Here is a 15,687-nt window from a genome sequence, read left to right as displayed (position 1 = left end):
AGCGAGACTGGGTGACAACCTAGGGTGTCACCCCCCATTATACTTAGTTTTTGTTTTCGAATGGAACTCCAATCTTTTCAAACAAACAAAACCAAAAACAGTTAGCCAACCAAGCCAACCAACGAACAAGAAACGTATTTATCATAATATTGAATAAGACAAAAAAGTCTTGTGGATGCTGAAATGGGACTCAAATAACTCTAATGAAATAAATATCTTTAGAAGCTGAGGACGACATTGATATTGTACAAGTGCTTCCCGTGCACTTTTGCTCTCTTGTTGCAGCAATAACGGTACGAGGCTCATCGTATGAAACATGTTTGACCCATCGTTGACAGCAAATTTTTAATTAATTTCAACTCTGATAAGCCTCCCCAAGATGCCACACAAACGTACACGGTTAAAAACACCTTCAAACTGGAACCGATTCTTGGAAGTTCCACTTCATGACATCTTTAGAATTAATTTCAGTGGCCTTCAAATGTGTACGGAGTTTTGGTATCTCTAGCAAAAGCTGTCTTTCCGAAACTTCGTTATTCCAGTTTGTCAAATCGACTTTTTCAGTTCGCTGTGAGGTACTCATAACATGTGTCGTGCTTGAATTGCTCTAAACTTTTCGGCTTCTTCTTTAGACGATTTTGACCGATCTTGTAATTCCCGATGAAAGTATCCAGTGCACTCCAACATTCCCTTTTCCATCATTGGACCGGGTCCTGAAGGTCTTTCGCCTGGTTGGCTCATCTTATGTGGAATTCTCCTTTTAGTAGTACATTTTTAATCTTTGGATTTTAATAAAAACTTTAATGACCGTTTTGACTGGTCTGTTCCTTTCAACAGCAGAAAAAAAAATCCAGTGCATTGAGTCTGATCACAACGTTACCCCGAGATGGTCCTTTGGTTTGCAAATATTGTGCGCTAGATCTACTTCATGTAGTACAACGCATCAGTAGTACAGATAACACCGAAATATTAAATCATAAAATTCTGGTAGGAGGGACCGTGCACTTGATCCAGCATTTGAGTCACACAATACTCCAGTGACTGTCATCAGCCCATAGATTGATTTCACAGCATTATATTGAGCACTCCATCGAGTTTGCGACAATCTTTTAACAACACACCTGTGTGGCTCAGAAACATTTCACAGCGATCAGTTGAAACTGAGAAAAACGAGTTAAGAGATCAAACAGTTCTAAAAATGTCACACATTGTAGATTTTTAGCAAAATCATGTTGTCCTCATAAGCCCAAAGAGTTGTCTACAAACCCTATGGATACGGCTTTTTTGTTTTGTTTCAACAAAACCCGAGCTCCTTTATTTTATCCTGACATGATTCCTGATTATTTTAGCCTGACATGATTGGAGCGGTCGAACGGGACTTCATGAAAACTGACCTTCCAGTTGTTGAAGGATACCGTTATTCAAATCTACAGCTTTTCCCAAAACAAATAAAAACTTGAAGTGGGTTATATCTGTAATATAACCGCAAGGTTAAAGTGCGACTACCATTGGATTAGTAATAATTCTCAACTAAATCAAAATGTCAAAATGTCAAAACATAAACAAATGGAAACTTATCGAAACTTTCCAAAATTGATCAAGACTTTGTTATGTAAATGCCTAATCTTGTTTTATACATTTTACATAAATCAATATAACTTAAAAATCTATCAATATAACTAACAAAAATATGTCCTATAAGTGACTTTTAAAAAAATGTATGAATATTAAAAAAAACTAAAGAAATAACAATTGATGTTCTGAAATCCCCGAAAATGTTCGTCATATCACTTCGTTCAGCTGGCAAAAAGGTATTAGCGCTCAAATCTTTGTAGGAGAACCAAGGGTGGGGGTGATATGGGCAGGTGGTTGATTTGTATAGTTACATTTTGATTTTCAAATTTCTTGTAATGAGAATACCTTCTTCGTGTAATTCTATAATATTTAAGCCACCCTATGGCAATGAATACTGATCGAAAGTGGAAAAGGAAAACAAAAACCGAAAATCATGAATGATTCCGCGTGTCGATGTAATTTTCGCTGCTTCGATATTAAGCATTTTGAGTAGTTTAATATCAGAATTCAATTCGCTGATAGTTACATTTCGGTTTGTGAGTTAACAGAGAAGCGATATTAGGTATGTACGGAAAAGTGAATTCATTTTTGAGTGGAAAATTGAAATTATTGAAAAATATCGTACCGGTGAAGTAAAACGGACAGTTGCCAGTGGGAGTGAGATGGACTGTGAAAAGTCTTTTCAATCTGTTCCTAAGAAATGCCCTGCATCTATAAATGGAAATCAAATCGCCAAAAGTGGACTGTTTAGAAGCTGACTGGAACCAAAAGCAAAATAGTTGAGAGTCTGTCCGTTTATACCGCTGAAAAGCACATCACTTGTAGGTGGATTAATTCGATTTTTTCATCATTCAACTGACATTCGTGATGAATTCAGACCTTGGTTGAATAAAATTATTCCTCTTGCGATCGATAAACCTCTACGCGTCATATATTACAAACCTGTCCATATTACCCCACTATATATCCATACTACCCGCATCGAAAAAAATGTAGTACTTTTCGGTCTGTTTTAATTTCAGTAAAAACATTGAAAAACACTTTTTGTAAAATATTAGGTAGAGAAATAGTATGTTGAATTGCAAGAATCTGCATCAAAGTTTTGGGAAACATGAGTTTCCAAAGAAATAATTGAAGTTCTTCTTAACATGTCCGTTTCTCCCTCACTTCCCCAAGTATGACGAAATAATGAACATAAAACAACCAAAAAGATTCTATAACATGGACTTTTCCATACTGACTTGTATTGCTAGATAATATTACAAGTAATAGTCGGTTATTTTCATTCAAAACCATGGTTTCTTTTAAATATAATACACCCGTCATGGTCATGGGTGTCACCCCTCTAAGGGTGACACCCATGCCGGACCGCCACCATAATACCTGTGCGTAAAATTTAGAAAAATATTTCCTATAAGTGACTTCTAAAAAAATGTTACAATATTAAAAAAAACTAAAGAAATAACAATTGATGTTCTACACCATTGGTACTAAATCACAAAGGGGCCACAAACACGTATGGTGTTATGGTGTCGCAGGTCACACATCAAAAAATTTGATAATGAAGAGTCCTGGCCACGAACGCATTGTTAACGTAGGACCACGAAATTTAAAAAAAATAAGAATTAAACTGTACTGCTATCAACCAGATGACAGCGGCTTTCTCAAGGCCGAGTGTTTAGTTTAGTTTTTCAAATTGATCTTTTTTTATGGCTAAAGGCGAATGAACTGAGTAAGTCTGAGAGTCTGAGAAAGCCTTTATGATTCCAAAAAAAAATCATCATAATTACACCAATAAATCCGGACACGCTCCTAAGTTTGCAAAAGCTCTGTTTTTAGCAAAAAATTATAAAAATTAATCCGATTTTGATTAATTTGAATATTATTTCAGAATGAAGCGACATTTTGACATAGGACTATGACATTGATTTGTATATTGGGGGGCCACTCTACGAAAAATGTAACGATTTGTTAAGAGTTTTCAAACTCATATTACTCAAAATCGTTATTGCGACATATATTGTGTTATATACCATTAGACAGGAAATTTATCCAGCATTTTTTTTTTTTTGCTTAGGATATGAACAGTGAAAATAGTAAAAAAGTTAAAAATTTGACAATTAAAAGGGGAATGTTTTCATTCAATTGCACTAACCACTCGCTTTCCTCCCCGACGCAACGAGCAGTTTTTTGAGTACGATTCGGCGTTAGCTCACAATGTGAGTTGATGCGAATTATGAATTATTTTCTCCATTTATCGATAATAGGCATGTCATAATATGGTGTTTGGTTATGTAAAAAATGTAATTAATGAATTTAAATGGCTGCTTATTTAGAAGTTCGAAAGGGTATACTCACGCATATCAGATTATGATAGCTTAAGTAGTCGCGATCTTAATATCATGTTCACCATATATGTCTTCCTTAGAAGTCCGCTTTACTTCCTCAAATGCACTTGCCCATTCTCCTTTCCCTTTCCTATACATAAGCAGAACTTGGATCCCAATGGGATCAGTTCACTACAGCAGCTACACGAACTTCCCAAGAGAGGACTCATGACCATAGGATACTCAATATACATCACCTGGCTATAAAGTTATTACTACCCCCTACAAACAATGTTCTAGACAACGTGACAACGATGGAGAAAATGATATTTTTATCCATAATATATTTCTGTAGTCATAAATTTATTTTACTTATGTTTATATTTATGTAGATTTTAACTATTTAGAGTTGTGTAGAAAAATGAAAATTCTTCTGCATAATTGAATAAACTGAAGTAAAGGGTAGTAATGGCTTTAATGGTATTTTTGTGTACATTTTCGAACAGAATGTAGTTTTGGATTCTACTACGTTAGCTCATCTGACCCGTAGAGGATACATGTTTATACTAGAAACGGTTTTTTTCAGGGCTTCCACTTGATGTATCAAAGAAGAAAAAATTACAGATTTTGAACAATGAAAAAACTCAATTCAAATGCAATTACTACACACAATCACAGTCCTACGTCAATATTCCGTCCGTGCACCTAGGCTCGGACCCATCTACTTTTTTTAAATAATCCTTTAGTCGAAAATTTTGGAGGCCCTGAAAACGACCGATAGGTTTGCGTGGTTTTGTAGAAGCGGTTGAGGAGTGCGACCCAAGGCATTTGTCCCCCAACCGCGTTTGTACGTTTGGTTTAAGCATACACAACCAATCTCCACATAACGGTTTAAAAACCGACGCGGATTTATTTACATTGCTGCCGTCTGATAGCTAGCTGGTTGACTGATGAATAGTGAATTCGAAATGCTTGTTTATACTCAATAAATTGAAACTGGGCGGAGCTTTAATTTGCAACATTATCACTACCCACACTGTCCGTAGAACAAACGCAACATTTGCTATTTCTATTTCATGAAAACGTGCCTTGTTTTCTTATTTGGCACCATTACTGAAAGCCGCAGTCCTAGTTTTCCTTATTGTTACACATACAAAACAGTGTAAAATAAAACAATACCAAAAGAGCCAGCCAGAAGAGCCAGCGGCCTGGTTGAGTATGGCTGTCCTACACTGCAATTTAAAAACTAAAATTCGATTTTCTCGAAACTGGTTCAAAGATGACAGATCGTACATCACAAAATGAAAAACAAAAAGTTTGCAAGGTGTGAGGCCCCAAACTCCAGACGGAAATCACCTGGCGCATCAGAGTGCTTATTCACTGCACACGTCTACACATCTTGCCTCGAGGTCGGTCTGAGCAAGACGGGTCTATGGTACTAGGTGAGGCCGTTTCGTCACTAAGTTGGTTAGGGGAGCGGTATATGAAAACAGTACGGAAGAAAGCAGAAGGGGAATTATTTGCTTGTAGCGTGAAAGAGACAGACTGATCACGAGCGAGCTTCGGCACTAGCGTATTGTGTTTTGTTTACAAACAAAACACAGTAGACTTCCAATATGGCTGAAGAGTGATTTTAGCAAGTTGGCCCACCTTAGGATATACTTCTAGGCGCCTTGGGTCTGAGATCGAGTGAGTGCGAGATGGAAAATGAAAGGTGGGAAGATTTTTTGAATCTGTGACGTCACAGATTTTGTTTATGTTGTTACTTTTCTTATAATAGTCCACTACATAGGAAAAGTGTTTTTATTAAAAGTAAAAACAAGCAAATGAAATTAGTTTTTTTCCTAATTCAATGCTAGCGTTCAAAATCATAAGGGCCCGACATTTTAACAGAAACTGAAATTTCAGTATTGTTGAAGTGTTCTATACTCAATTTCATTTCAATTTTAATTCTCGTTACGTCGACCAAAAACGTAAACGAACGAAGTCAGAGTCACACAATCTTTTGCTCCTTTGAAGGATAAACATTTGACAGTGCATGGGAAAAAAAAGGTTGCAAGTTTTTTCATGAAAAATGAACTTGAAAAATAAATTTAATTGACTCCGTATGACTTAAATTGAGACGAAAAGTTTTCCGTTTGCGTCTCAGTTTTAGACGACTGAAGTTTTTAGCACCCTAATTGTGAAAAAAGTAAATAAAATTGCTGACAAAAGTCAAACTTCCATGAAGTTGCTCTAGAATCCAAACATAGTAGACATTATAATACTATTTCTGAAATAAAAAAAAAATTAAACATTCCAGTTCGTGATATGTTCTGTTTTTGTTTTCATCATGCGAAAAATATGATTTTGAAATCTGCAATTAGCTTCTGTATATCCTCCTTCAACGTTATTCGTTGACACATTCAATTTTGTACCATTTCAGTAACTGATTGGTATGCCTGATATGTGAACTGCCTATCTTCCTGGCTACTAACACAATCAAGTTAAATACAACCAAAAACCCGTGAATCTTCCCACCTTCTATTCTTCATCTCGGAGTGAGTGTGCTATGTTACAACATGACAGATCTTCTCCCCACGGTGACGTGTTGCCAGTATCGATTATGAATACACTTCTTGAGATGATGGGAACTTCTTAGTGAGCTCCTTTTATCGAGGGGTATATTGAGCACACTCACATCTTCCCTCTCCTCCATAGAAATATTTGCAAAATGGCAGAAAAAAATAAACCTTGAAAAAGCTATAAACTCAAACTTTGCCAACTGATGAAAAACTCATGCAAATCGTACAGACAAAAATTAAAAATGAAGTGCTCCGCGGGATTCTCCAGCAGTGATTTTAATTGCAAATCGCCAAGAAAGCTTCCGGATGGGTATCCAAACGTCGCTTGCCGAAGGAAACTATCCAACGTAATCGAATATTAACATGTATGACTCCAAACATTCAACAATACGTGAGCCCCCTAAGGAGCTGGAATTGACAGGTGGTTCGTTTTCGACAGTATGAGGATAAGACATGGAAGATGCGAGAGGGGATAAAAAATGACAGCGACTATTTTTGTTTATAAACAAAGCAGGTCTAATTTTTATGCTACATAGCGGTCCACACCAACATATACATACGCTGGGCCGGTTTCAATTGAACTAGCTGTTGTGTCTCACAACCCGCACGATCAGGTGAGTCTCCAGCTAAAGCAGCAGTCGCCGGGAAACGATATGCATGGATATCCACAGCGTATCGCTATCACTCAATCCTAATGGGTCGCCAACGACTAATTCCACCAAAGCGAATGGAACTTAGAGCAGTACGGCACAAGCCCGCCGGTAGTGACCCTTTCATATACCCACTAGCAAAGCTCCCACAATCGCTGAATTGCCAATCCCAGCAGCAACAACCCTCACGTTCCGTAAAACAGCAATGCAGACAACAACTTGCAGCAGTCACCGAAACACAACAATGATGCCAACAGCGTAAACAAAACCAACGTTTATGCGCAGCAAACACACAGCGGTATGCACTCATCATTGCATGCCATTTGTTATCCTCTTTCTAGGAAAACTCTAGCCGTTCGTTTGGTCGCTGTCAATTCGAACTCAAGTAATGGCTGAACAGCAGTTCTGACATAACGTTCCACCTTATTATACCGCCTTGATGCTGCCTACGCTCAATTTGCATTGGTTGGGATACGGTTGCCAGAGCCCCGTTGTCAACGATATATTAATACCTATAGGGAATATATACCTTATATACCTACTCACTGGTCCGCACTCGCTTACTCAGCAGTTCAGCATATCTGTCAAATCATTAAATCAAAACAAACGAGAACAAGAGAGCCGCTGATTTTTGTTCCGATTTTAACGGGTTTTTTCATCACTTGTTTCTCATCGAGAGACAAGATCTAATTATTCCTGACTATTTTCATTTTCAGCACGTGGAATTTCATTGCTTGAACCTTATTATTCAAAGAGCACTCTGGAACCTGGACGAGTGGAATGTTGCTGCTTTGTTCATTTGATCACCCTTCCGATGTTCTGCAAAGATGTTTACCGCTTACATCTTTGGAGTCGCGCCACGGATCTACCTTTTTAATGCGCGATACATGGCGCTTTAGGGCCTGACCTGAATCGTCGGTTAGTGTTAAAGTGCCGTTCTGTTCTTCGACCACCATAAAATACCTAGAAAGAAATAGGATTTCATTTTTGCACGAGGCCATTCTACCGAGGGATTAGCGAAGTAGAGTAGATTGTGTTAATCTCTCGACGTGAACACTACCCGCTCTAAATTATTTTCAAGCGGTTGTCGGTTCAATGTCGACCGAGCGCCATAAAGTGCTACAAAAGTGCCGGAATCTACCCCCACCCTGCACCCGCAAGCAGCTATCGTGAGTACTTGTACTGAGCCAAACGGCATCACTGCAGAGATTGTATTTTCTCTCTCTCTCTTTCTCTCTAAACTGTCATTCAAAACAAAACAGAGAATGAATCGAGAATCAAATTCGTAAGTATGGATAGTTTTTATTTTGTACTCATAGAATATGTGTAATCAACTCCTATTTTAATTCCAGAAAAACGTTCAATCTTGTTGAGACAAAATGAGACAAAATTAGGATTCATATATTATAAAATCTTATTGGATGATGAAGGTAATGATGATGTGCATTATGTTTCCGACTACTTTCCAACCCATGTTTACAGCTCCGGTGAAGTATTGCCGATGAGCTCAGGTCAACGCATATCGCTAAGATAACTTCATCACGGAAAAAACTAAGCACCTAAACCAGCAGTGATGATTAACTACCATCTCGATATCAGAAGGAAACCAGTACGAATTCGCAAACTGCACCGAAAAAGAAAACTTTGATGCTGGGAACGGTTGTAATGAACCGGACGGCAATGCTATGGGGGAACATTCCTTTAATTCAAAGTTTATTTCTTACTTGTTATTACTCAATTTTAGTATCGGGGACCGTTTATCTTTAGATAGCTCACAACAAATAATTCTCAATCCGTATAGCGGATTCTTATACAGTGCTAGAGAACAAAATAATGTACCAATGTTTTGAATGTATAACCTAAATAAATTTTTGTAAACATTTTCATTTTTATATTTTGTATGATTTTCTTTAGATCGATTAGAGCTATAATAATGGACGAACAGTTTGGCAATCGACCGACGTGGTGCCAGGTTGGTGCCAACGTTGGCTCGTAATTAGTTGTCAAATACGAAGGATAGGTCGATAAAATCATTGCAAAATGGCACGACATTGGCATCGTTGTCGACACCATTTGTTGGGACCAATCTGGCACAATAATGTAGAGTGGGTAGCTTTTGTACTCGCTGGTGTAAAAGAGCGGTCAGTTTCCGGTTTCGATGTGCGCCGGTAAGCCAGTCCAGAAATAGTTTTCAGTATCTGTTCTCTGTAAACGAAACACGTCGACTTCACTTGTTTGGCAATCAAACTCCGCGATCGACAACGGCCAGAACAGAAATTTCGTTGAATAGAAATTAAACAGTCTTGGGAGCAGAGGATTTTCTTATCGGGGTGATTTTCGCAGATCGTCCATTCACAGCGTTGGTTTCTACCCGCTGCTCAATTTCTATAGCTATGTCAAACCACCATGCGCCATTGGGCAGAATGAAATTAAATTTGGCAGTGTGTGACTTCACAAATATACCATCTCGAATAGCAAAATCGTCTTCAACTGTTTGGAATTTGTGCAGATGTCCGAGCCATCCCCAATTTTGAAAGATTGCATCACTGATTGTAGCGTTGCATCTCTTGTAGTAGCTTCTGTTACGACCGAAAACCGAGATTGCCTCGATCGAGGCTATCCCCCGAAGGCTAGATTATTCTTCAACAGAGTGTCAATTCCGCTGTACAACCGTGACGATGCGTCCGCGATGTTATCTCTTCCGTGGACATAAAATATGTCCAATTATACGAACTGAGACAATGACCAGCCATTTGCTTGAGTGAGGGTTCTCTGACTATTCCCTCGTAAGATTCAGGTGTGAAACGTTCACCCAAACCGCTGCCAACGCTTTCCGTAGGATCGGTGGAAACTTTCTCTCGTGAAGGCTCTAGAAACGAATGGGATAATGTGGGCTTGATTCCTGTCCTCCTTTACCGTTTACCGTTTACCGTTTACCGTTTACCTTTACCGTTTACAGTAGCACCTAATGCTACGGAGAAGACGCTCGTGTACGAAATTGCCTGGTCCTTGTTCCATTCCTGCGAACCCCTCGTGTTCTGCTACTGTGTGCATCATAGACTCCTGGAACCGCTGCACATTGTTCATAGCAATCGGTTTCTGTCAGGGTTGGCCGTAGTTTGGCTACTCTCACAATGCTCTGAAGCTCTTAACCCAAGCAGATACACAGATGTTTTGATCGTTGTTGGTAGCATTTCCTAGCGATACCCTAGTTCAAAATTCTTGATGAAGCGGTTCCGTTATTGCCACAGTTTTTAGCAGGAATACCCGTAACCATATGGAGCACTTCGTCAGCGTCGAAATGCGTTTAGCTTGCCGGTCTTTCGTACGTGCACATTGTTTTGGTGAGATGCGTTATGGCTCCAGACGATCGAATCTTTTCGGTTATCTGCGATATCATCCCATTTTCTTCCTCCGATGGTGTTTCGCTAATTGCCTAAAGGCTGCCCGCATCCGTACGTTCGCCACTTTCGTTAGATAATGCTGATGTGCTCACGTGGCTCCCGTGGAGTAGGTAACGTCACACCTAACATGCAGGGGATTTGGGTTCGATTCCCATTCTGGCCGGGAGATTTTTCGCCAAAGAAATTTGATCCGGCTTGCACTGTGAATCACGCGTATTCTAGAGCTTGCCATTCAGGATGCATTCGAGGCGTGTCATTTGGCATAAGAAATCTCAACTTAGTACAACTATCTAAAAAAAAATATGCAAGTGATACCTTCGTTTAGGCGACGAAAGTTTTACTGCAGCCGACGGCTATCGCCGCTTCTTTCATTTCCGTTCGAATCCTGGCTCTGATCATCCGGGCATACAGATTTGTAGAGGCTATCCGACTTTTCTTTCTCGCTATCCAAACTACTCGCACATACTGCACGAAAGCACGCTCGCACGTATTTACATGTGACTTTCAATGTTCTTGTGTCAGGAGTTATTTTCGGTTCTTTCTTGATTCTATTTTTCAGCCGTTATCAACAATTAACAAACATTGCAATGTTAAAACCTAAAAACAAAACGTAGAGACGATTTGTGAAACGATCGGAATAGAACATAGAATATTACTCCATCCGCTCTCTTGAACCGTAAGATAAAAATCACTATACGCATGCAGTTTAACTGAATACATGAACTCTTGAGGCTTCCCAGTACGAAATTTTCTCATTGGACTTCGCTGTCTACCGAAAAGTTGAAAACAGCCCACCTCCTTTCTCCCATTCATAGTATATTCGACTCCAATTCATACGTTCCTGGCGGCTATACAAAAACTATCTTAGCGACTTCCGCGGTCTGTCGACGACACTGAAAACAGACCGTCTCGTCTTAACTAGAATAATTATCTTTTCCTCGACCTTCGTGGTCTGCCGACGATGGTGGAAACAGTCCACCTCGTCTTCTCAACTCAATACTTTGGAGTCCTTCAGACTACCCGAAAGTTCTCTTAGCAACCTCTGCGGTTGCCGACGACAGTGGAAACAGTCCGCCTCGTCTTCTTAACTAGAATCTTTATCTTTTCCTCGACCTTCGTGGTCTGCCGACGACGGTGGAAACAGTCCACATCGTCTTCACAACTCAATACTTTGGAGTCCTTCAGACTATCCAAAAAATCTCTTCGCGACTGCCGCTGATTTTTTTGGCGACGGTGGAAACTGTCCACCTCTTCTATTTCGTCGTTGTAACTTCTACGTTGAAGTTACAAATAAAAAAAAACAATTGCATTCCTGTTCCGTTGTTAGAGGTTAGAATTATTTTTCTCACGTACTTTTCAACTAACCATTTTCACTTTTTTGTTAATTTTTTTATGCCGAGTGATTTCCGCGATTTTCCTACTGGATTTTCAAATTCCAAAGTTACTTACACTTCAATTATCCTGAATTGAACTCCTGGCAGGATTGCCAAAATGTGAGGCCCCAAACTCCAGACGGAAATCACCTGGCGCATCAGAGTGCTTATTCACTGCACACGTCTACACATCTTGCCTCGAGGTCGGTCTGAGATCGAGTGAGTGTGCTATGTAACAACATAACAGATCTTCTCCCCACGGTGACGTGTTGCCAGTATCGATTATGAATACACTTCTTGAGATGATGGGAACTTCTTAGTGAGCTCCTTTTATCGAGGGGTATATTGAGCACACTCACACAAGGTATTTTTCAGAAATTCCATTTTTTTTTCACAATCATTCACTCTACAACATTATTTATTGATCTAAATCAGTCTACATCGACATGGCTGAAAGTGCAAGTTACTTCTCCCAACCATTGAAATTTGGGAATTTTGGGTCTTTTGCTTCTTGTAGAGAAATTGGTATTGGTGGCTCAATCGACCAGTTTTCACTTAATTGGAATACTACCGACGGCCGCTATCGTTGGTAGGTAAGGTTTTCAGGATCTGAACGCCACCAGCTGAGAATTTCGCGGGAGTAAAATTTTACAAAATAAACGGTTTCGGATGAGCTTTCATCATTGCTACTGGATGGAGCCACACAACCAACAGTATTGTTTGTCACAAATATTCGCATCCCATTGCCCTCCAAACCGTTAAACCATCTACAGTGTAATGGCCAGGTACATAGAAATCAAAACTAGAACCAGAAGTTTGCAGGTAACCGTTCTGAAAAGTCACATCAGCACTTACTCCGGAGCCATAAATCAGAAGAAAAAAATCACAACTAGAGTTTTTATTCAGTAACAAAGTGATGATTTCCAAATTAGCACAAAAGGCCTCCTGCTCGAGCAAACAAGGAGGACATTTTTACGTCTTACAGTCTTATCTCAGAGGACTTTTTTCGTTCCTCTTGCTGACAAGAAACTCGAACGAATAAATTTGGCAAATACGCAGTAGACAATGTGTCGCTATGTTTTTATTTTTCTCGTGGTTAACGCTAAAACATCGTTGAGAATCGCTCACAATCTGATAAAATTCCAAGAAAATCGTACAACAGAAAACAAACAAAACCACCACTTACATGAGGCTCATGAATCTCGTTCCACAGATCACAGTAATATACACGGCGTCATGTTGAAAATGACGCATCTATCCTTCCGCTGCAAGAATCTGCAAAGATGAGAAAGAGAGAAGAAATACAAACAAGTGACGTTAGTAATCATCGAACAAGACCAGGGATTAGTACACAGAATGGCACAGAGATATTCCGGGAAACCGTTTTTCATCCGAGTCGAGGACGGCGGATAAGATGCGGTTGCGGGTGGGGGTGTACATGCACAAACACACAAACAAAATGAACAAAAAAAAAGTTGCAAGAAAAGACGCGAGGAAAGACCGCTCCAGAAATGACGTAAAATGCAAACACTCGAAGATCAAAACCGAGCCCAGCAGGCAATCAGTCAATAGTGGTCTTGCTGCTACTGAGCCACTTTTACAATACACTTTTTTCTCACACCATCCTATGCCTCCTCGCGGGTCCTCGCTGCACACATTACATTCTTTCTTCCGAGAACTTCACTTACAGGATTGGGAAAAAATGACCCCAGAGGTGAGAAGGGAAAACTGTTTCAGCAAATTACACTAGCGAATCTATCTAGCTCTGCCTTGCAGGGAGCACAGTGGCAATTGTGTGTGCGATCTGTCATTTGTTGTTTCCAAGGCGACACTTTCCGCAATATTTCTAGCTCTGTAGCATGACGTCAGACCAAACATGCGCAGTGTTGCCTCGCCAAAGGACGACCGCCACAGGATATGTGAGTGGCGGCGGCCGTTGCGTGTGTTTGTGTGCGCCTTTCCGTGCTTTCAAGGCAGCAAATGGGTCTCGGCAGAGGTTGTCATCGTGTCTGGCTGGTTCGCTCGGTCGGGTTGGTTGGTATCGGGTTGGATCGAGCCGGTTTTTGTGACTCCCAAACCATAGCCAACCCTCCAGGCTAGGTCCTCCGGGAGAACATTTCGTCAGTGTCGTTAATTCATTTAGAGCAGTAATTTCCGGCTTTGAACGCCATTGTTACTAAACGGTAGGCCGAGGTATGCAGTTCTAATGAATTGATACAATGGAGACGCGTGATGTTTAGCCACAGGATAATGGAGATAATAGTTTAGAGGGTATTCTAGGGTAGAGGCATGATTTTTGGACGTTTTTCCGAACTCTGAACGAATAAACAAGAATATAAAGGGCCTGCCCGAGTAAAGGAGTTAAAGGTGCCCCCAAACCAAATCACCAGCTGTATGGCAAATATTGTATAGGATATTAAATATGAAATGTTGGCGGTATTTCGAACTACTATGTGGTTCAACATAGGATCTATAGCAGGGGTGACCAATCTTTTGGGCATTGCGGGCGACTAATTGTTCAAATGTTAGGCTGCGGTCTACCAACATTGACTGTAAAAAAAAGTCATGAGAAAATGAATTAAGTACTAGAAGATAGAACAAAGTTTTAACACTCCTATACTCGCGCGCATAATCATAACTCGTAAAACTCGTGCGTGTTTGTGTAGCCTTGCTATTGTGTATTTTACGCGTTATTGATATTTATTCAAAGTAAAAAACATACAATTAACTGAAAAAAATCCTGAAAAAAAATTTTGTTCAACTTCATTCAGTTTCAATAGTCATTTAACTCAGCCTCCTCAAAAGACCTATTATAGGAGGGTTAATTAAAAGAAAATCATAGGCCGTACTAATAAATATTCAATGATAAATTATTCTTCAAAACAAAAATAATTATCGGTTACTTAAAAATAAATAAGTTATACTTTGTTTTCCTGTAAAGTCCCATCAATTAATATCGTTTATTTTATAAGGAAATTGTCATTTATGAACATACAAAGCATTTATTTTTCATAAAAAATACACCCAAGATGATTATTATATTCCTCAATTACCAAGAGGTATAAGAACTAGAGATGAATCGGATATCTGGTAACTATCCGGTCAAAAGTTGCTATCTGGCCGGATACCGGATATTAAAATAATTCCAATAATTTCTCATTAACACAAGATGATTTTTTTTTTCAAAATTAGGTTCATATCAACTCATAACATTAATTCATTAACACTATTACTTTTATCATATTTTTTTAAACGATCGATTACGATTTGCTTCGTACTCCAGGCTAGTTTCGGAGAACAGTCTTCCACTGTAATCACTCCTCAGTCTTCAGAATGCAACGCAGCGCTGATATGTAACAAGTTTTTTATACTCAGTTGAGTTCTCACTCCTTGTATACACAGCGCTGTGGCGAATGAACACGCTCCGAAACACATATCAAATGTTTTGTTATCAATAACGTTTTTGCACCGAATGTTTCGCCGTATTTTGCGTCGTATTTCTATACCTGTTTTACATCGCACTTGAATCTAGTTTACTTTCTCTCTTGAGTTATTTTTCTCCACACAACCGCATACGGTTGGTATGGAGGTGCGTTGTTGTTTTTATGCTTTGCCTAGAACGAGCGAGGACAAAGCGGGCGCTAGAATTTGATGCGTGTGTGTATAAAATGAAGCACGCATCACACAATTGAGAAGCGATGTTTAGTATCTGATTTCAGTACTGTGTTCTTTCGGCGCTCTCTTGTTTATGAATTTGACACAACCCGTACCAAGAGAGAATACGTGTTTGTTAT

At 39.4% G+C, this 15,687-nt stretch overlaps 1 protein-coding gene and 1 long non-coding RNA gene across 51 annotated transcripts in view; one reads left to right on the top strand and one right to left on the bottom strand.

Annotated features, from left to right (window-relative positions):
* Positions 1-15,687, bottom strand: part of LOC129765188 (sodium channel protein para) — a 338,936-nt gene that overhangs the window by 225,988 nt on the left and 97,261 nt on the right. For all 50 annotated transcript variants that reach the window (XM_055765192.1, XM_055765154.1, XM_055765144.1 and 47 more), the window contains exon 3: positions 13,080-13,168. The gene's annotated coding sequence lies outside the window, so the exon portion shown is untranslated. The remainder of the gene's footprint in view (positions 1-13,079; positions 13,169-15,687) is intronic.
* On the top strand, positions 8,207-8,938 carry LOC129765189 (uncharacterized). The gene is made up of 4 exons (XR_008741401.1): positions 8,207-8,285; positions 8,379-8,401; positions 8,469-8,546; positions 8,599-8,938. It is a non-coding gene; the product is annotated as an uncharacterized LOC129765189 (long non-coding RNA).

The sequence above is a fragment of the Toxorhynchites rutilus genome, chromosome 2 (assembly GCF_029784135.1).
Source record: "Toxorhynchites rutilus septentrionalis strain SRP chromosome 2, ASM2978413v1, whole genome shotgun sequence".
In the NCBI taxonomy this organism is placed as follows: Eukaryota; Metazoa; Arthropoda; class Insecta; order Diptera; family Culicidae; genus Toxorhynchites; species Toxorhynchites rutilus.
This window is presented reverse-complemented; position numbering and strand designations above follow the sequence as displayed.